This window comes from Aphis gossypii, chromosome 3 (assembly GCF_020184175.1).
Source record: "Aphis gossypii isolate Hap1 chromosome 3, ASM2018417v2, whole genome shotgun sequence".
NCBI lineage: Eukaryota > Metazoa > Arthropoda > Insecta > Hemiptera > Aphididae > Aphis > Aphis gossypii.
In genome coordinates, this window is record NC_065532.1 from 4,719,510 (window position 1) to 4,743,040 (window position 23,531).

The window sequence follows — 23,531 nt, forward strand, 5'->3', positions numbered from 1 at the left end:
GGTGATTTACCAAACATGTTCATTCAAATTTTCCCTTCAATAATAAATTTATTCATATTCTGATTTTTGAACTTCTAAATGTTCTTTCAGTACTTAGATTTGTATACCATACAAGAAATATATTGTGGCGATACTAACTTATTTTTTTCAAATGAGAACCTTTCATTTCCTGTACATTTTTAAATTGATGATTTTTTTTTTTAAACTTCTGATGTATATAAATGAGTCCTTACGAGCAGTTTTTTTTAACTATGTGTCGTTGTATATAGGTACTAAGGTTAATAGGTTTATGATATGTATTTGGACTAAATAGGGGCTGGGCTACGATGATTTTAACATTTAAGTAATTAATATTAGTCTATCAATATTTTATAATTTGTAAGAGTTATTCAAGTATTATAATGAATACTAAATATAATATTTCATCTAATTTATATTTTTGTTAAACTCATTTTAAGGACTATTATCTTAAGTAAATACGTTTTAATAACTCAGAGGTATAATTTGTTCGAATTTTAAATTAGAAATTTTTGGGTAAAAAACTTCTTAATTATTTACAGTAAAAAAGATAATTCTCATCTGAAAAAATATAAGTTTGTATCACTACTATTTACAAAACCCTCCTAAAATGGTATTAAAATTTAAATATTTTAAAATATGTACTTAAGTATACTGAAAAATTCCAAAAATCAGAATATGAATAAATTTGTTACTAAAGATATAATGGAGTGAATAATAAAATTGCTCGGTGAATCACCCTGTATATATTATGCTATATGTCGCGTAGGGAGTCGACGGCAGCGGTAGTTTCAGGTCAAACGCGCGTCCGTCCGATTTACAAAACTGGGCCACACAGAGACTGCAATGACGTCATTCACGATGGTATCCATAGTTACGGGCAACGGAATGACGTCACGGTTAACCCAGCTTCCTGGTCCGGGGCCGCGCGAGGCATTCATTAAATAAGGCCTATACAGATATATATATAACCTAACGCATACACATACCTTTTGACGTATTTCTCCAGCCCGTCTTTAAACATACGCATAAAACTACCAACGGGCTGTATACACTATACATGTTCCCAATCCTTTTATAATACATTTTTAGGGACTCCTTTTATTCAATATATTCCAAGCGGTAAAATTATTTTCTTTAGCGACTAAAATTTAGTTAATATATTTTAAGTTTACTTCCTACAGATAAAAATTCTTAATTTTTTCATCTATGCTATAACAATACATCTACCCATTCATACATACACACACACAAACACTCACACACATAGCTACACTCAAAATAAGCTTATAGCTAAAAACCATTATACAATTATGTATTAACATGAACAAATTATATAATAGATTGAATGACAGCATCTGCGGCAAAGGGTTAAAGTCGTTCACGAATATACAGGCTTACTTGTTGAATGGACGTCGTCTCACCCTCTCTCCAAGTTGCTCGCGTTCACTTCCGGTATATAGCACCCCTTCTTGTATCCATTCATCCGTTCGTCCATCCATCTATCTATCCATCCAGCAACCAGCCACCTCTGTCGTTTATCTTCATTGACTCATTTTGTACCTTATATGCACTGGCTGCACATTGGGCTAATAACGTGCGTGAGCCACATTATGCACGTATAGTTAGATCTGATAATTATTTAAGCAGGGTTAATCCACCTACTTTATTTACACTACTAGCGGTAGTTTATGGTTCATACTTATGAATCCCTCGATAGCAATGACTTGTTTGACATTTAAAAATAAATTACTTGCCGCAACTGTTATTCAAGGATAAACAACATAAAACGGTTAGTATAAACGTGTGACATAACTTATAAGTATACATAATATATAATAGTTTGAACATGAAAATAACGTTCTAAAAATACGTTTTCCCAAAATTTGTGTATTATCAACATAACATTTTTTGATCAAATAATATGATTTTATTGTTAATTTTACGTGAATTAAAAATTATATTGCAGTTCTGAGTTTTTGTTATATTTAAAATTGATAGAAAAAAAATGTTGTAACATATTTTTCTGAAAAATAACGAAAGTTTAAGAACGCTGTAATAATGTTTGTTTTATTCAATTTAATTAATTCATATTCACATAGTAAGAGAATATTTCATTATTTTAATATTTTCACGGTTTATAATATACAAAAAATAATATTTTTTCCTTTTTATAATTGATAGCATTTTATGAAGTTGTTGTCTAGCAATAACCATTAACTAAAATACGAAATATCATTAAATTTGAAATAAGTATACATATTCGGTATACGTATCATATGCATTTATATACATATTTAATGTACCAGTATAATACTAATATATATTTTTTTCTTTCGGAAGATAAGAAAAAAAATATAAGAAAATAAAATGAACAATAATTCATTTTAAGGGAATAATATAAACTTGTCTTCGAGGCCCTGCTAGGAGTATTGAAATTTAGCGTTGGCATAGTCGCATTCCCGGATAGAGTGGTACGGTACTCTTTCAGATGACCGAACATGTTATACCACCACTGCTGTGATCTCCGCTCTTGGTTGCCGTGGTGGGTTCTCTGATTGGATTAAAACTACTCAAATTGCTCTAACGCTCTCGATTTTTTTATTACATTACTTCCGGCCAGTAAACACCCCGTTTTATAGCTAGGTTGATTTCAGTTCTATATCTGTGTCATTAAAAACCCAATACATTAATAAAACGAATAATTGAACCAAAAATCATGAAGTAGGCATTTTATATATAGAAAATATATCATTATTTTTACACTGAATTTATCACCTTTTCGTATCATGTGAAAAAATATTTTTGTATGTTTTAACATTATATTTTGATTTATATTTCAATAGATACATATTATAAACCTATTGCTTAATATTTACTTATTATAAGTATATACAGCATAATTAAAAATAAAAACAACGTTGCTTAGTTAGTTTTATGTTTTGTATTATAAATTTAAGAATTAAATTTATTAATCATCTGTTTCTTGTTATTATATTTTAAAAATACTCATAGAAATAAAAATAAAATGAAAAGATTCCACAAAGAAAATAATTAACAAAAAAATAATCTGTATAATATTTAAATACTTAATTGTGTGTATTGATACATAATTATACATTTTTGTATCTAATTGCATTCAAAATTTTGTGGTAGGAGTAAAATAGGGGACCATTATTTCAGCAATAATATCTTATTTTCATTTATAGATAGTACTATTTAATTATATCTATTGAATACAACAAGTGGAAATAATTTTTATTAAACACATTTAAATATTTAAAAAATATGCGATTGTAAAATTTTTGTATATTCTTCACAATACAAAAATCTATATTTTTTTCACAGAACCTTTTAGAGACTCCTGCCCTTGAGCTCCGATAATTAATTTACGAAATATATAAATGTTGTGCCATTATTGTTCAAGAAATATAGAAACATACAGAAACATGTAGAGATTTATGTACATACATATAAATAAATAATAAATAATGAATTGAGGGAGAAATAGCACTCCTCGATGGCTCTATACTTAGAGACTGGAGAGCACATCTTGCCAGTTTTACTTTCATAAATAAACGTAATGTAGGTGAAACGGTGTATAAGTCCCACTTGGGATATAAAAATATTATAGTCAAGTTTAATGGTTAAAATGAAATAATTTTAGTAAATTTCGTGAAAAGAAAGCATTCAATTATTCAATAACAAAAAAAATTAATTTAATGATTTAAAACATAATATTTACTATTTTAAATTATAAAATTATTTATGTTAATGTATTATATTTTAACGTTATATTGTTGCTTTTACTTTTAATTTTTTGTACCTCAGAGAACACTTGAATATAGAAAAATATAATGGTTGGTTGAAATCTGCTAGTTATTACAAGAGACATTTTCATTGTTTAACTTTTAATTAGTTTTTGCAAACTGAATCCAACTGTGTGCGAAATGCGAATAATAATCAGTAATCACAGTTGTTTCTTAACTCGTTTCATGGTTTGATTGTCACGCATTAACCAAATGATATTTATCTTGACCATGATATAGTTTTTTGGTTTTCATCATAATGATATTATACCTACGTAAGTTAACAAGTCAATAATAAAATAATAATAATACGATTCAATACTAATTAATAAGTATAATTTAATTTTTCATTATAGTTTTTGGAAATATTTTTAAAATATTATTTTGGAAAAAAAAATTATGTATCTCTATCTTTTTTATTATACATTTTTTTTTAAATTTATTACTTTTTTGAACGATAGCATACATTTTTTAAATTTAAAACAGAATATTTTTCTAAGTATTTAAATGACAAAAACAAATTTGGAATAAATAATTGATGTATTAATATATAATAAGTTATAAATTATAGGTATTTATAACATATACTTTAATATAAGTATTTAACGTTAAAATGAATGAAGTGAAGAAGCATAAAAAGCACACCACAAAAAGTTGATCCACTACTATCCAATAATATGGACCCTAAAAATTATAGCTAAATAGTTTGAAAATTTAAAAAATGTACTATTATCAATAAAACAATATAGTATGACGAAAATTATACCTCTAGGAACAAAGACCAAACTTATGAATAATATTCTAATATAATAAATATGATACTTTTAAACAACAAACAGTGATAATTATCACAATGGAAACGAAAATCTAAACAAGCATACATCATAACAAATCAAAAATTTTTGAGTATTAATTATTAGTTAATATGATATTATAACTAGGTGTACCTAATAAACTATTGACAAAAAACATATAATATCATCATTGTAAAGAAAATAAATGCATTGCTTCGCTCAGAATCTAAAATTAATTATAATGATGTAATAAATAATTATTATACTAATAATATATAATATTGGTATATTATTATTTCTAGACAATTGATAAATTCTTTGCACATTAGTACATCATACAATTTATTGTATAAAATAATTAATAATAGATACAATAGCGAAATTATTTATTAAACAAACTTAATTTATTGTTTTATATTTTAATTTAATTAAGGCTTATTATCCTAGTAAATTAATTACTTATATATATATATTTTTTTTATTAAATCTTAAAACAAATAGTAGTTCATATAGGTATAGTAAGATAAAATATGAAAATAATTACTTAAAAGCGCTTTTTTTTTTTGTTAGTATATTATTTATTTAGAATAATAAAGATAAAAAAATAACGTACTTCTGGAATTAAAAATATGGTTGGTCTGCCAAATCTGATTGGATTGAAAGTGTGCCAGCTTTTTAATTTTAATTTTTGGAAAACTTATTTGAATGTGGTTTTTGTATAAAATGTCCTATTTCCCTAAGTTTTTACATAGGCACACTCTTAATCAAATTACCTTGGGACAAAAAGGCATAAAAGTTCCATCTGTTGTAGATCTTTTTACGAACACCGTGGTTATAATAGGGAAGAAAATACCAAATCTATTGTTGGATAATGCGAATTGAAGGAATAAAAAAACATACTAAAAGTCCGTCTCTCAGCGTGTTTTTCCATTAACATTATTGTTTATCATCCAAAGAAAAAAAACGTTTAATTACAGAGCATTATTGTACATGAACTAAAAAAACAAATTATAAATAAAAATTCTATTTTGTATTTTTGTGTTTTTATTTTGAAATACATTTATAATATTTATATATCTATTAGGTTTCTTTTAAATTTTCTAAAATCAACTTATAACTGTATTATTATTATTTTTTTTTTTTGTTAGGTATATAAAATAAAATCGAAAGAATATAATATTATAAATTTATTTATTTCGTTTTAGCATTGAATTATGAAAATAAATCTCTGTATAATAATTTATCAAGGTACACACAATTTTCATTACTATTCTAATTAATAACAATTATCTGAAAAACATTGTATTTTAATGAAAGTTATTATATTTTGATGAAAAAGTCATTCTTCAGTCGTAAATTATTATGTGAAAGTGAAAAAAAATATGTTTTTTTACTAACCAAGTTAAAGGGGATGAAAAAGGTATCGTTGGTCGTTCATTGTGAGCTATCCGGGTATTAAATGTGAACCCCTTTAGTTTAGAGAAAATATATGGTGCTGGTTGGTACCATAGTTAATTCACTTTAGAGCCAAGTTAACTTGGTCAATATGTCAGGAGACTGTTGGACCGGTTCCAAAAACACCACACCCTCAGGGAACATGGCACTGAAAGTTCTAGTTTTTTATTTTATGTATATATATATTATGATAATAATAATAAAAATAATAATAAAATAAAGGAACAGTCGTTGTCTTGAAGCCAAGAAAACATAAGAGAAGGACAAAGAGGAAACAATATTTTACAACTACTGTATAAAGTAGATTGTAAGGAGAGGGATAAGGGGATTATATGGTATAAAGCTCCCTAAATGTACCTGGCGCAGTCCAGACATTATTTACAGCGCTTAATTTATGCAGAACGATAATGGTTTATATTTATATTTACTTATGAATGACTAGGAAGGATAACTGGTAAAACTAAGTAAAGTATAATAGGAATGACCAAATAAAACACTTTGGGATCAAGGTAAAAAATTAGCTTACGACTATTTATTTAATCATTTTAGTTAACACTTAAATAAACACAGTAATAAAAATAATGATATTAACAAAACAAATTTATCAATTTCAACTTAATAACTTAACATTATTTGTCTACGATTTAATTATCGTTGTTTAATATCCATTGTAATATTGTAATATAGACTATTGTAAGTATAATACACGTGTATTTCAATTGGATATAATAAATATAAAGAGTCGTTGTATAATATATGATATTTAAAATTTAAATACAATTTTATACACGTTTACTATGTTTTATGAAGAAACTTTTTACCTAAATCATGAATGTATAACACAATAATATTACACTTACCAATGTGGAACATTTTTGGATGATTTTTTTCACGCATAGAAAAATATAATCATAGAAAAATATCACACGAAAACTTACTCTCCCCTTTATCACCTCCTTTTCTCACACTCGTTTTCTCAAGCACATACACCACTCTTTCTTTCGCTTTAACAACATGGTCCAATAAGCTCAAATAAAATACGTTCCGTTAGGTCTCAAAATGTATATCTGCGTGTATGAATTTACTACTATACACGCGCATGCAATGCGGGCAAAGGCGCACAAAAAGGTTTCGCACGCGCAACGTCCCAATGATTTATACACAACTTACTGAACTTGTGGCCGAAAGAATATAATACGAATAAGCGGAGGTCGGGAAGAGAAATAAACATACCGTGAAATTTTTGGTCTAGGTGACGTTTCGACAAAGTCGTTTGCCAAATAAATATAAGGCTGTACAACATTTTGAAATAGTATATACGAAAAAAAAGCATAATATCTATAGAAAAAAATACACCCACACACGTGTAGTAGACCTACATAGCAAACCACTGGACTTCATGGACTGGAAACATGCGTCGTTATTATTGCTTTCCACCGTATACAATTTACTGCTTGTTACATTTACTTTAAGTTATTTGAAGTAATATATTATTATGACCAAGAACCTCACTCACTATAGATTACAAAGTATCTTGATGAATTTACAAGACATTTATAAGAATTATATATATGCATATGCATGTAAGTGTTGACACAAAGTAACAATAAGAAAAAAATATATTATTAGTCGTATATATAATATAACTAGTAGTATAATTTATCATTGAAAACTAACTTCGTTATTAAAAATTGAAATTCTAATATCCTCTAAAACCCAATAGCTAAAAACAATTGGGTCGGTATTGGCATACGTGACTAAATTTAGTTTTGTTTTCAATACTACCTACATATTTGAGTCAATTTGTAAACTTCGTGTTCATTCACGTTACACAAATGATGTAAGTTGATGATGAAACTTCTTTTGTTGTTACAATAAGGGGACGGTCGGTCTACGCGTTGATTGATTGTTGTCATTTCTGCCACTTCAAAATTGTTAAGCGTTTTACTTCCAATTTAACCACTTCATTTATCTTCCCAGATTATAAACATTTACTTAAACTAGTGACAAATTTCCATGTTAGCCTATAATAGAAATTAAAAAATACATTACAAAAGAGTTTAACAAGTAGTTTATATAAATTTAAAATCTTTAAAAATATCATGTTAAATATTATTTTCTTTGATGTTCAATAGTATACAAGAAAAATAGTTTTCTGTAAAATATAGCAGTGTACTAATCCGTTATAGCAAAAATATATTACAAACAGTTAAATTGTCTTGTTAAATTCACTTTGACATAAATAAGAAAAAAGTTCACTTAGGCAGATGAATTAATTTGAACCGCATTTACATCGATCTTAAATTTTGACATTAATGGTTATAAAGGTACATAATCATACTATCAATAAATATATTCAGTATTAAAATATATGAATATAACAATATTTAGGCTGTCTAAAATATCTAATTTGAATAATATATAGTTATTTAAGTTTCAAATCAAGTAGTAATACATACAATTAATTAATTAATTAATAATTAATTAGTACCTACCTATTTTCTGGGCGGATCTAAATTAAATATCTTTTAATGGTACGTGCTTTAACGGCGCACTAACTGTACGGTTTGTAATCATTTTAACGCGAAAAAAATCTAATGTATTAAAAGTTAATAAAACTCGATGTGTTTTCTATAAATGGTTCTTGATACAACACTAATAATACTATTATCTAAACTTCATTCGTCACCATAACTACTAGATCTGCTATTATTCTTTCACGTGGTTCTGGTGATTGTGGGGCTAAAAAAATGAATTTGAACAAAAAGATTTACGCTTCTTCGAGGGGGGAAAGCTTTTTGATTACTGATAATTTACAAATGACTCCAAAATATAATTTTGTCAATTTTGTAACTATACACACGATGAATTATTTATCCATAAATTTTAAGTGCACTACATCATCCGTAGAGTATTACTTATATTTAATATAACAAAATCATAGTATAATATTATAATAATTTAACATTATAATTATCATAACTCCCTATATAGGTGGTGACTATCAAGAACTTGATTTGCGGAATGATTTTTATATTTTACAAATTTGTAATCGTAAATAACAGAAGCTTTTCTAACATAGATAATAATACTTTAATCGTTTTAGAAATATTTAATGATAAAGTGATTTATTTTAAGTATTTAATCAATATTAATGTTTTTCATAAATTATCTTCTGAATTTATTTTCGCCTAATCATTTTTGATTGAAAAAATGTTAGTATACCTAAAATCATATTTTGCATTATACTCGTTTAAATTTATGTCAAGAAAAAAACGGTCATTAAAATGTCAAAATATTTAGTAATAATTTTCTATACCTAATTTGATAGTTATGTTATTTTCCGAGCTGCCCTTATATTATGGCTGACTATTGCAAGTACATTTTATTTTTCATTCCACGCACAAAATCCTTAAATGACTGTCCTCCGGTGGTCCGGTACATGATAATAATTTGCGATATCGTGTGTACATCATAATAATTAATATGTCATTGACACAATACACAATACAATAAATAATAATAGTATAATATATTTACCTATACACGAAAAGTGACATGATATATAATAGACGTAAGTGCGCGCGCGCGCGCGGCTGCGTGTATACTTGTAATATATATATATATATATATGTGTATGTGTGTGTGTGTGTATATATATATATATACATATATATACACACGGATATTTAAGCGAGAGCGGAGCGCATTACGCTGTCTCTCGGCTCTCGCTACTACGACGGCGGTGTTCCCCCCGGATCAATACGCCGGCCGGCCAGCCAGCCAGCCAAGGGTAACTCAGGGCGTGGCGCTCTCATATGGACCGGTCGCCACTTCTTCGCCCTTCCGCGCGCCGCTATGTCCACCGCTACCGCCGCCGACACTTACCCGTTCGCCCCCCCAAGAAACTGCCGCTGTTCTCTCGTTTTCATCTGTCGCCGCCGCGTCAGCCGCCCGGCATGCGTAATATTGTATATATTTGTACTGTAATACATGGGCGCACATTCAGAGGAGAGGAAGTTAAGGGGCTTTTGCCCCCTTTCTCTTTGAACATTTTATGTACTTTATAATATGTATTTATTTATACTTACAGTTGATAATATCATACCTTCGTCTTAAAACTAATAGATTTAAAATATAAATACAATAATGTCAATATTATTGTTATATGATATTATCTGCGGGTGAGAAGAAATATCAATGAATAATTATGATTGTACTTTTTTATATAAAAAAAAAGACAATCTTCCTCCAACTTCTCCGCCAAATTTCCACGCCTGATCATACATATATTACCTATATTATTATTATGGTTTTATCATTCGCCATCACGCTTAAGGATTCCATTTTCCAATTACACCCAAATCATATTATTATTATGCAGAATTAATATATGCATTGTACTCTCGAGAAACGAACACATTTGCATAACACGATTGCCTATTGAATATCAAGACCTAATAATATTTGGCCCCGTTTCCACCCTGTCTGTACGCACCACGCGCGATACGATTTAGATTTCGCGACCGAACATATTATACACGCTTTCATATAATCGCATATTATTATCTATATTATATGAGGATGGATAACTGTACTTAACAGACTAAACGTAGATGTACCAGGAGAAAAAGTAGTATAACATCGTATATTCATATTATATTATTAATAAAAAGAAAATAATCGGTCAACAGCTCTATAAATTGTAGTATATCATCATAATATTCGTATTAATATATTATTATTATTTTCTTTTAATACAATTCCTATAATTATAATTTGGCTACTATTTTGGCCACATTCATCTTGGTTTTAATTCGAAGTGTCTACGTATACTATTGGTCATTAGATATGTTTATTTGAACTTCTATATGAGCTATACGCTACAGAAGTACTTACTGATTAAAACAAGTAGGTACAGATTTTTCTATATTAACACATGCAAGTCACTAAATTTTTTAATTAATTTACAGTTCATAAAAATATTATATAATTATTATAAAGTTACATAGGGATATTATTCAGGTTTCTGACCAAAAACTTGCTAGACACTTGTTCAGCAGCTGATATGCATTTTTACTGCATATATTGTAATTATTGACTTATAATGTGGTATAATCCTTGAGTTTATAATACATATCAAACATCGCTGTACACATATTTATATTATAATAAGATCAGATAAAATAAGTGAATTGGTAAGGGTATCTTATATTTTATAAGTGGTGCATAAAATATTTAAAGTTTAAGAGAGTTGAATGCTCTATTAAAATTTAAATGCTATTATTATTTGTTCTATATTAATATACCTGATTAAAAATTTATAATCTATATATAAAAAAATATATTAATTTTAATATATAACATTGAAATTATGGATCATTATTCTTAAAGAATGTAAATTATAGTTTTGAAAGGATTTTTCTAAAATGGTGCGTTATACGAATTTTAAAATGAAAAACATTTTATTTTTCAAAATTACAAAAATTATTCGAATAAATTACTGCAGCACGAGTTTATCCTCTAAAATATTGACATGGCTTATACTTGTGTGGCTGTGTATTTATTGCAAACTTTATAGAAATAAATCAAACAATGCATTTTATGTAAACTTGATAAATAATATTATTCCGATAAGTGATTAACAGCTAATATCTTGTCACGCATTTATACACAATACACATTTATAATGTATACAGATATTTATGTAAGTGACTTCGTTTTACAGACCGCGATAGATAATTTATAGCAATACATATCTAAATATCGTTCATAATACGGTTAATTCATTCATTGGATTTAATTATAATGTATATGTATGTAAACTCAGGTCATGTGGTCATTATTATGTGTGCAAGTGTAGTTTTTTATGTACATATTATTTTATTGACCACACGGTATAGGTGTCTGCAGGGACTTGCACAGAAATTTCAAACAAGGAAATGAGCATATCTTAAACCTTAATGATGATTAAATGGATATAATAATCAACCATGGTTCATAAATTATAACTGTTAAAAAATGTTGGTCTTATATTGTTATATTATCTAACTTAATAAATTTAAAGACCACTAAACAATCCCTCAATTTAGCTGTTAATATGTAATTGTATATATATAAATATATACATATATAATATTGACATAATATACAATAAGAAGGAAGCTGAAACCGATGATCCTCATTCCTACAGAGTGATTACTACTTAATGGAACTATTGTATTTAATATAATATGTATATTGTATACATAGTATACAACGTTGCATCACTGCCAAGCGATATAATATGTGTAATAGTGGCAGGAATCTGTACAATAATAATATATTATCATATAGTGTTTAAACTTTAAAGTAATTGTTTCATCATACCTTTATGGATAATTATTATCTATCTATTATGATAAAATCTGATTAATCTGGAGTATTATTTATTAACAAAACATACATTAAATATTAATATATTACCTCATAGACTAAGAACCTAAAGGTGTTAATGATTGTAAAATATTATAAAATATTGTACATTTTTCAACAAAATAAAAATATCATTAAAATAATTAGCTTTTAACCATCCTTTTTTGTTCAAATAGGTTTTCCCGAGTAATATACATTGATAAAACAAAAAAATCTAAGTGAAAAAATTATAGATTTGAAACCAAAGAGTTCTAATTGTCAAACATTCTAGTCCTCAATTGAAATTGTTTGCAATATTTTATTTTACAAAATATTTCGCTTGCGTCAAATCTAATTACAAGACTTAATGCGTAACAACTTCGTCAATTTTTAGATTAACAATCATTAAACATTATGCATTATAAAAGAAGATATAGTTTTTGATATTTAAAATAGTGCTCTTATGAAATCTGAATAATTTTATTTCTTTAGATAGCAACTATGATTCTATGCACACTATTATGTGCATGGTTATCATTAATTGTTTATGTGAATGTAGTCAAATGTAATCAATTATGTTACTTTATTTAATTTGATTAAAAAAAAAAATAAATTATAATAAAATTGCATCAAATACTTGTTTGGATTATTAATATACGTTAATGGTTAATCTTTAAATTACTTTCAGTGGCGAATGCTGACTCCAAAGTACGAGCATGATTATTTATCATAATGTATAATAGTTTATTTAATTTGTAATTAAATAAATAGTACAAAATGTAATATTTATTAATAAATATAAAAAAATTAATAACACTTCATACACATGTAAATTGTACACGTAAATTATATAAATCATTGACGAAGTGTAAAACGATAAGCATGCGGAACAAATGTTAAGATCAAGATAAACATGATTATCTGTGCACAGATAAATACAACAGAAACAGATATAATTTTCGTCATATACATAATATAACATTATGATTTTTTTAGATACGTAATATGTTATTAATGAAAAAATAATTTTTGTAGTTTCACAAATTATATATTTTATATTCTTAAGCATGCGGCGCATGAGCATGCCCGGAGAATTCGCCACTGATTACTTAATGCTAATCCAATAAAGATGTACACTGATCTTGTTTAGACAGCTAATTTGACGGATTCGGAAATTGTAGTACTATAAAGTAAATAGCTTAATCAATCATGTTAATTACACAAACTTTACACATATAATTTCATCCGTCAAAATGTCCAACTAATTTATCAATAATATAATATAATAAAGAATAAATTAATACTGTATGTAAACTGGTGGAACTTACAATGTTAATATTAAATTCAATAATATAATAATTAAATATTATAATATTATTTATCATCATACATAATATTTTTTATCATCAACAAAATTGTATTTTAGTTAAATGGATTTAATTTTTTTAATAAATATACACATGTTTTAGTGAAATTTACTTCAATTTAAAATATTAGGTATTTACATAAATACATAGTAACATATTATAGCATCACTAAAACACTTTGGTTTTTTAATGCTACTATTGAAAAATGTATATGATGTATATAATGTATATAATTATCCCTGCAAAATTTATTGTAAAGATTTTTCCATCTGCACAAATATTAATTTATGTTATAATAATTTGATCAAGAGGAAAACTTTACACCACTAACACTACATACTATATTTTATTACTAACACTATACCTAAAAATAAATTTAACACACAAATGCATTTTTGAAAGTAAATTATTTGAAGTAGGTAGATACTAGATACGTGTTATTGTAAACTATACTTATTTTCATTTCCAATCCTTTAGCATAGATTCTAGATTGTTTATAGTTGACATAAAATTAAATAAAAAAAAAAATACGTTTTATCTATACGATAAATTAACAATGAGCATGACGAGGGTGTTATTTTTCTTACAACGTTATTGCAAATAAAATATAAATAGAAAAATAAAAATAGAAACAAAATGCCATACCTGAAGTTATTAGAAGTACAATCAAGAGAAAAAAATAATTAGTGTCGTTCGCCGATATTTATTTAATCGATAACACTATAGGTACAAGCCACTGCCACTAGGTATTCGTATTCCTATTAGCTGTAAGATATAAGTGAACAAAAACATCTTGAACGGGCGTTAAATGTTACCATTTAACACCTATATATAAATATGTATTTAATTACCTAACAAATTATTATTATTTTCTTTAAGTATTAATTTGGTGTTTTTTTACATTATTGTTAATACAGCTTAAGTAGTAAGTACTCTATTCCTCGGTCACATATATACGTAAAGCCAACTGTACATTTTATATTGTCTACTGTACTTTATAATAAAGTTTGATAAATCCATTAATACAATGGTTTTTAAACCATATAACTATCATCTTGTTTGTAATGCTCTTAAAAAAAAAATAAAGTGTTTTAAAGATATTTAATATATTTTTCGGATAAGTGGTGATTGCTATGGGTTACTCATTTTTAGATTTGCCAAATTATGAAATTAATTTTAATAATTTAGTCTCAATTCCAAAAAATAATCATCAAAGACTTGAAAATATGATATTTATCAACAAATATCTTTGAAAATGTTTAAAATATAAACATTAAATACATATTATACAAGAAAAAATTTTTTTCGAGCAAATTTATTCGAAACTTAAAATATAGATAAAAAAAACTCTGTGATGAACTTTTAAAAAACGGAAATTTTTTTATTTTATTCAATTTTAAATGGGTGCTTTAAATTTTGAATTGAACTAAAATTCATTATAAAAGGTATACTCATTTCATTTCAAAAAAATATATATATTTATCTACCAACACTATAATATGTATACCTACCGTCCTACCCATAAGTTATAAAATATAATAAATGTATTATATGCTTGTATTATTATTGAATATATTATATTATTATTATTATTGTACTATTGTATAATTATGCTGATTTGTTTGTTATAGATTTTCAATCTATTTTGTTTTGAGCAAAACAAATACAAGAATAAACATTTTTTTTCTTACTGGACAACCAAGTCTCAGATATTTCAATTGAACAGAACCATATTCATGTTTACTGGTAAGGAAAATCATAATGATATATTAAATAGTAGATAGTATGATATCATTATTGCAGCATTTTAAAGTTCTTGCAGAAATATAGTAGATTAGTAAATACTAAATAGTAAGTGATACTAATAAGTAATAACTAATAACATAAATTAATATAAATTTAAATAGGAATATAAATCATTATTATTACATTTCATACAACAATAACAATATATTCAGATACACCCTTATAGAAAATTATTAATTGATTATTTCAAAATTTAAATGATTTTGCACAATATCACAATTTACAATATCCTAATAATTTATATAAAATATTCATAATTACTTACTAAATAACTATGGTTACAATTTAATAATACGTGAAAAAAATTAAGATTACACATTAAAGTTAAATCTTATCAAAAATTTACCATTAGTTTTTTTTGTCCATTGCGGTTTAGGGTATAGCTTTTTTAATATATACTTTTTATTCATAACATAAATTATAAATGCTAATTTTGTGGGTCCTTTGCATTATTATTTTATACAATCAGAGTAACATTGTAGAACCTGGGATAAAGTCTTTGTATTATACTCTGTGATTACTTTACAGATTTTAATAATAGTAATTAAAAAAAAAAAATCATCTATTTACTGTAGCTTATGTAACATTTTTTTTTTTTACATTAATTTAGACCTTTAGTAAAACGATAAATTTATTAATTTAACAATGTGTTGTTTTTTTTTGTTTAAATAGAGACACGTTATTTAGTAGACAAATTGCTTCAAAGTTCAATTACAATATTTTTTCTGGTAGAACAGTGAATCTCGTTGATACTTAGTGGGTTAAAAGTAAATACTCTTTAGCAAATTTTATAATAATTGAGATTCTTAATAGTTACTAATTATAATATAAGCATAACAAACATGATAAAAAGAAATCTTCCAAGAAAAAATTTACAAGATAAAATTTGTGTGTATTGTTAACTAAAATTTAAGGAGGAATTTGTTCAAACCTTTTTGTTTAGTAATATAATTAATTTGTTTCTGTGGCTTAGTAAACCATTATTATTCCACAAGAATATGAGTAAGAAGTTTATATTGTAATTGTGTTATATTTTCCTATATTGTTTAATAATACACTGGGAAAAAGTTATAAGATAAATTAGTATTACATCATGAATTCATAAAGAACTTCTGGTGTAGAAAGATGAACTAATACTGATAACAGATTTACCAAATTAATTATTTTGTCACTTTATATGACTGAAAAATGCATTAGCAAAAATAAGTTAACATGTCAATAAGGTGAAGACAAAATTATGGATGTAAAAGAGGAATACCGAAAAATGCAACATGCAGTCCTTCCTTAAGATAGGTCAATATAATCTCGACGGAATGGAAAAATTCAAGTACCTATGGACAATTTTAACAAAAAAAAAAAATGAAACGCATTAATGAAACGGTTGAAATGCAAAAAATTTAAAAGCAAGAAATAAGAATACACATATTAGAAACAAATATTTCTTCAGATTAGCGAAATTATTAGTATCTCGATTTATGTAAAGGGATTTAAAAATAACACTACCTTTTAAAGACCAATTGTTAAATATGGAACAAACTTGAATAATAACTCGCAAATCCGATGAACTCTAATCGTAAGTCTCTTAATTTTTGAAAGGAAAATCTTGTTTGATGTGCTAAGGGCAATTTATTTATTAATGATCTGTGTTTTCTTATCGGAGATTTACGAATTTAAATTTTTAATCAGATATGAGTATGTAAAATATTCTTATTTAAAAATGCTCATACCTAATTTACTGAGAAATTCAAGTATCAAAAAAAAAAAAAAAAAAAAAAAAACAAGATAACACAGATAATGTTCTTATACTTTAAGTTTGATAATAGATCATTTTACTCTAATATTTAAGCTAAGCACATAAAATTGATTCTACTGAACGAAAATTTTCCCATGATATATAGGTTTGTAAGACGGAGACAACACATGCGAGTGTACCATCTTCTTAATATAAGCTTGTGCAGTTATACAATTTACCAAATTCTATGTGACTATGTGTGATGTGTGACCTAGCGTCATAATTTAACTTATACTACCAAAGCGTAAATCCGTAAAGCTATTATTGTTTGATACTATATACTCTTAATCATACCTTCGTATACACAAGATATTATAATTCTATTGTCATATTTATGCCTAAATTATTCAAATCTGTAATTTAATAACTTATAAATACAAAAATGCGGTATTTTTCATCTGATAAATATTAACATAGCTGTGCCAAAAATATAACTCGGATGCCAATAAATTAATAAAAAATAAATAAATTGTTATGCCGACACAAAAATGTGAGTTGGAAACAGAAATATTGATTTCAGAAGATTGTCAATTAGAGCGTATTTCCTTTAAAAATCTTTGTAAATAAAAGCAACAATAATTCACAGTAATCCCAAAAATAATGAAGATTTTTCTAACTTAACAATTGTGGTTATAATTTGCATTTCATCATAAGCAAAAAAAAAAATAAAAACAATTCTGGGCAGAGATATTCTGTAAGCCTATATTAATAAATAGATATAGTTAAATTTGTTTTATGATATATTTTTTGGTATAACTATAAATGTACTTTTTACTTTTTATATTACGTATAGTTTAATTTGATTTTTTCCAAAAATATTAAATTTATCAAATTAATAGTAAGTATTAATTATTATAATAATATAAATTAATATCATATTATTTCCATTAACTTATGAGTTAATAATACTTTATAGTAAATATTGCGAATCGAAATGATCAGATTCATAGTATAAATATATAATATCTTAAAATTAATTTACATATTTTCAAAATTCCATTGCGTATACGCAAATACCTATAGGTATAGTGAAAATTATAATATGTATAAAAATTTTAAGACCCATGAATAATATTTTTGAATTATAACAAAATAATTAACATCGTTAATCATCGTTAAAATACGTAATTTCGTCCAAATTTGAAGTATAAAATATACAATATACATATACAAATTATTTGTGTTTGTACATTTTAGATTATTTAATTTCAGTATGATCTGCTTATGAGAAAATTTTTAAATAAATTTAACTTAAGTAGAAAAATTAAAGATTTTATAAAAAAATTTTCTACAAAATACTTGTAATTTGTACATTTTTGTAATTTCGGGAAATTTTGTAAAATGTGAACTTCAAACACATACAAAATAAAATTGTGCATATGTATTTTTAATAATTTTATACAAATATAAGAATAACTTATGAGGGATTTAGTACTAATTTTTCAAGAAATTTAACCTAGTTAATAGTAGTTTATCGACATTTATAAAAAAAAAAAATCTAAAATAAAAATCAATGTTGTCTTATACCTATAAATAGATAAATGAGTCAAAATATTTTGAAAATTATACCATGTACAGAATACGATAATATAAACATAAATTGAAAATTTCTGTATCGGCGGTTATTTATTTTTAAATTACAATAAAACACAAAATCGTTCAGAAAAAAATAGAGATATCCTATGGTTACTTAAATTATAACGCGGATCACAAAAAATTAATCTGACTTTCTGGCAGAGATTTTTTCCATCCACAAAATAATTTTTAATTTTTAAAAATATTAAAATGTCATGAATTGCTTATAAATGATATTGTGACTTAAAATTTTTGATGGTTTTATAGTTGAGAAGTGAACAACTAACTAATTAAGAACATAATATTATTTACTTTAAAGTATTTTTATCCATTCATAAATCTTATCAACTTTTATAAAAGCAAAATCGAAAATTTAACTTGTTTAAAAATAGCTTAAAAAGAGTTAAGATATTTGAAAGTTATATCATGTAAAGAAAACTATAATATTATAATCATTACATGAAAATACAACATGTATTTTACAGTTGTTTAATAGCGATTTAATTAACTATATATTATAATATTATTTGAACATTGAATTTTTATACTAGCTCTATCGCTATATTTACTCATGCACCTATATTTTTAAATTTTTAAAAAAGAAAACATTAAATATTTCTTTTTTATTTCTTATTATATCTTATAGTAAATGGTTAACGCAAAACAAGTTTTTTTCAATTACCATTTTTCAATTGTAACTTAACTCGTCGGTACATATTTGAGTAAGTTGCGAATAAAAAAGTAATGTATAATGTAGATTGCATTATTATTATTCAGGTAACACATTCTAATGCATTACCGTCATATTTTAAGAGAAGTGGATGTGTACTTCGTGTACAAAGCGATTTTACTGAGCATGATATAATATCGACTATAGTGATATTATAATATATTAAGTGTAGAGATAAGTAACGTCGTCGATTTTTAGCACGGCATCATAACGGTGTCGACGACCGCTACGATATCAAAATCACTTTCACATACCATTTTAACCATAGTACCATATCTTATTTTAAATACAGTTTGAACCGAGAACAATAACATTATTACAATGACAGGACATAGTCTACAATGAGGAACCTTATATCTATAATTTTCAAATTAATTAATTTTGCCAAACATAATAAATAAAATAAAAATATTTTATATCATTATAATATTGCAGTCTATAGTCGATGATAAAGCTTTATATCACACAGTGCAGTTGCAAAGCGTATATTATAGAAAATGTGTACAAAATTATTCAATAAATCAGACTAGTACATAATCAATAAGAAAAAATAAAAACATTTTTGTTTAGAATAATTATGTTATCAACTTATTGATTCAATCTTCTCCGAGATTATGGAACTTCATTGTTTTAAAAATTAACTACCTATTTACTATTTACTTTTATAAGGCCAAATTCGACTTAACAGGATGTGTATAATTTTCATTATTATGATAATTTTTTTTTGTAATTGAAAAAGAATAATCATACAGACTTGAAATTTTCACCAAATATTTATACTAGTCTTTTCTAAGCATAATATATTTTTAAAATATTTTGCCTCTTTTGAAGTTATTTATAGACATAGTTTTATCAATTTATGTTGATTTAAACTTAGTTTCTCTAACAAAAAGCTTTGAACTCTAATAGTTGTTTTCATAGTAATTTAAAAGTATAGAAAATATTAAATACATAGCCCTTACAATTATTTTTATATTTATTTTGCATTAAGTTCAAACTTTAAAAAATTGAATCAAAAAATAACAAATTTAACTGAATCTTTGTTTTAGTTATTGTGTTTTAACTTGTAATCTAAAAAATATTGTAGAGACTTGAAACTTTTTGCCATTATTGTATTATACGGTACACTATACTACAGGTATTGAATGATTTATCAATGATTTCAAATTTAACACACAAATTTTTCTAAAGCGTAATAATTATTTTATTCATTTAGGATTTATTTTTTATTCTGGTTCTATATTATTATAGTGTTATCTCAACTACACAATCATTGTTGAAAAATCAACAATTTATATCAATACATTATTGTGTAATATTTTCAACCATTAGCCATGTTGATATTTAAATTTAATTACAATTTTCTGCGGGTAGGTCCTTGTATAGTACAAGTGCACGTTGCATTTACGTTACACATAGAGATAATACTCCCTAGAATTCTTGTGAAGAAATATTCTTCAGAAATTCTCGAAAAGGCAAAAGCATAATTATGTAATACTATGCATTCCAACAAAATATAATGGATCAAATATTTAGTACCTATATATTATTATAGTTCCTTATTTATTTTATCAATTTGCTAGTCATCGCGAAGGCCAACGTGCAGCTATACAATTTACTTTTAAATGCTAACTTTTTAGGAGTGACTATAATATTGACTATGATTTAGGCTATTTAGAGTATTCAAACATTCTAATGTCTATAAAATCTTTATCATCAAGCTTTCAATAAGTCTAATAAGTATCATTCATTATTATAAATTCGCGTTGCTTCATTTCAGAGGATGTCAGCGCATTATTTGTTTTCTCTCTCTGACCCATGCGCAACATAGACAAGACGAATTTACGCAAGAATCGTTTTTTTTATGATATTGAGTAATCTTAAAGTAAAATTACCCATAACATAAACGATAAAGAATAATATTTTTAAGTGTACTCGTATGTTACATCAATTTGTCTAAATATTGTCTCAAAACAATTTAAACATCATTTAAATTTACAAAATTTTTGGGAAGTCGAATACAAAATTAAATAATAATAAAATATAAAACCAATAAGTCATACTATCAAAAATGTTATCCTCTATAGTTTTTATAATAGATGATTTTACTCTAAGATAACTCAAAAATCATAAAAAACGATTTTAGGTGAAAGAGTTTTATTTATGTTATGCGTGAGTCTAAACTCTAAGAGAGAAAACAAATATTACGCTAACATCCTCTTAATCATTTATATTTATTTATTGTTTCTGTGGTAGACTGGTACATCCCGTTTTCGCCATATTTATTAATTTAATAGACAGGTTTTAAGTGTTTAAAATTGGTTAAAAATTTAAAGAAAAAAAAAAGGCCGATCTATTTTATAAATCATACACAATTTAAATTTAATTATTATAAACAATCATAAAAGGTTTATTGGATTATTTGTAATTTATCATGTACAATGTTGTTTATTTATTTTTTGTATTTATGAAATACAAATTCAGAGCAAGTATTGGCACATATAAATTTCACCAATATAGCATTGATTCCATCTAATACATACGTAATACATTAATACATATCCCAGTCAACAATTAATTTTTGATTTTTATATTTTTAAACAGTGTATTTGTATCAATATTTAAATGGAATATACCATTATTTAGCATTATGATACGTTAACTATATTATTTTGTTTTCGTAGTTTCCGTGAAATCTTAAACGTTCCTGAGAATAATTTCCATCCCTATACGCGTGTACAATGTCGAGCGCGATATAAAACGATCAATAGGTAAAATGAATTATTATTTACTTTATTATAAAATACAATCATATAATACCTAATATATAATATATAAAAACATGCGAAAAACGATTCCTCAATAACATTTAACGACGTCGGTGGTGCGCTTGAAATCGATACGCCTGACACCGAACGAAATTGATGACGTCATAAAACGGGCGCGTTGTGACGTGCCTAACCGTTTCTCAGTGCATCACCGCAATGGTCGCAGCGAGCAGCTTAACCTCAGCATCGTTTCAATTCAAGTTTTTGCTTACGTTCTAAAACGCTCCGCTTTAAAGTTGACGATGTCACTACACTACGCATGCCGTCCATACACTATTCGTCACAGTCAGAATAATATATACACAGCCACATAGGTACATTATAGGCATCGTTTACCATCACATCCTCTCACCACTGTAGATCGTCCACAGGACCTGTGTGCTATAATTGGTATCACGGCGGTTCATGGTTTAAATGAGTAAATACGGCTGATGTGATTCACCCAGCGCCCTAATTGTATTATGTTTAAAGAGTTTAACGATACATTTATTATATTTCTTAAGTTTTTAAATACACTTTAAGGACCATATTTACAATTACTTGGAATTTGTACGCTATTTAAGGTGTATCCTGTGACAAAACAAACTTTTTTATTTCAAATGGCGACTACTCCTTTTCACTGTAATTTGCCATACTTCTCATACCGATGATTTTTTTAAAAAATATGGATATTTGAGCTATTAAATATTGGATACTAAGGATATAATACTCCATAGCAATAGGTTTAAATAACATAAGGGCTATGGCGATTCAAAAATTAAAGTAATTTATTACAATGTTAGGCATAATTTGGGAAAATTGTCTGAGTATAATAAGTAATAATATAGTTTATAGTTTATAATTTATTCAAAATTGTATATATATGTAAAGATATGATATTGTAAAGATGTATTCACATCTTTATGTGATTTCTAATTAAACTTTTCTTGTGACCTATAAACTACTTGTACACATTTTGATTGAC

At 25.8% G+C, this 23,531-nt stretch overlaps 1 protein-coding gene across 10 annotated transcripts in view; it reads left to right on the forward strand.

Moving 5' to 3' along the window:
* Positions 1 to 23,531, forward strand: part of LOC114120045 (glucose transporter type 1) — a 78,461-nt gene that overhangs the window by 6,558 nt on the left and 48,372 nt on the right. For all 10 annotated transcript variants that reach the window (XM_050204910.1, XM_027981819.2, XM_027981823.2 and 7 more), the window contains exon 2: positions 15,468 to 15,582. The gene's annotated coding sequence lies outside the window, so the exon portion shown is untranslated. The remainder of the gene's footprint in view (positions 1 to 15,467; positions 15,583 to 23,531) is intronic.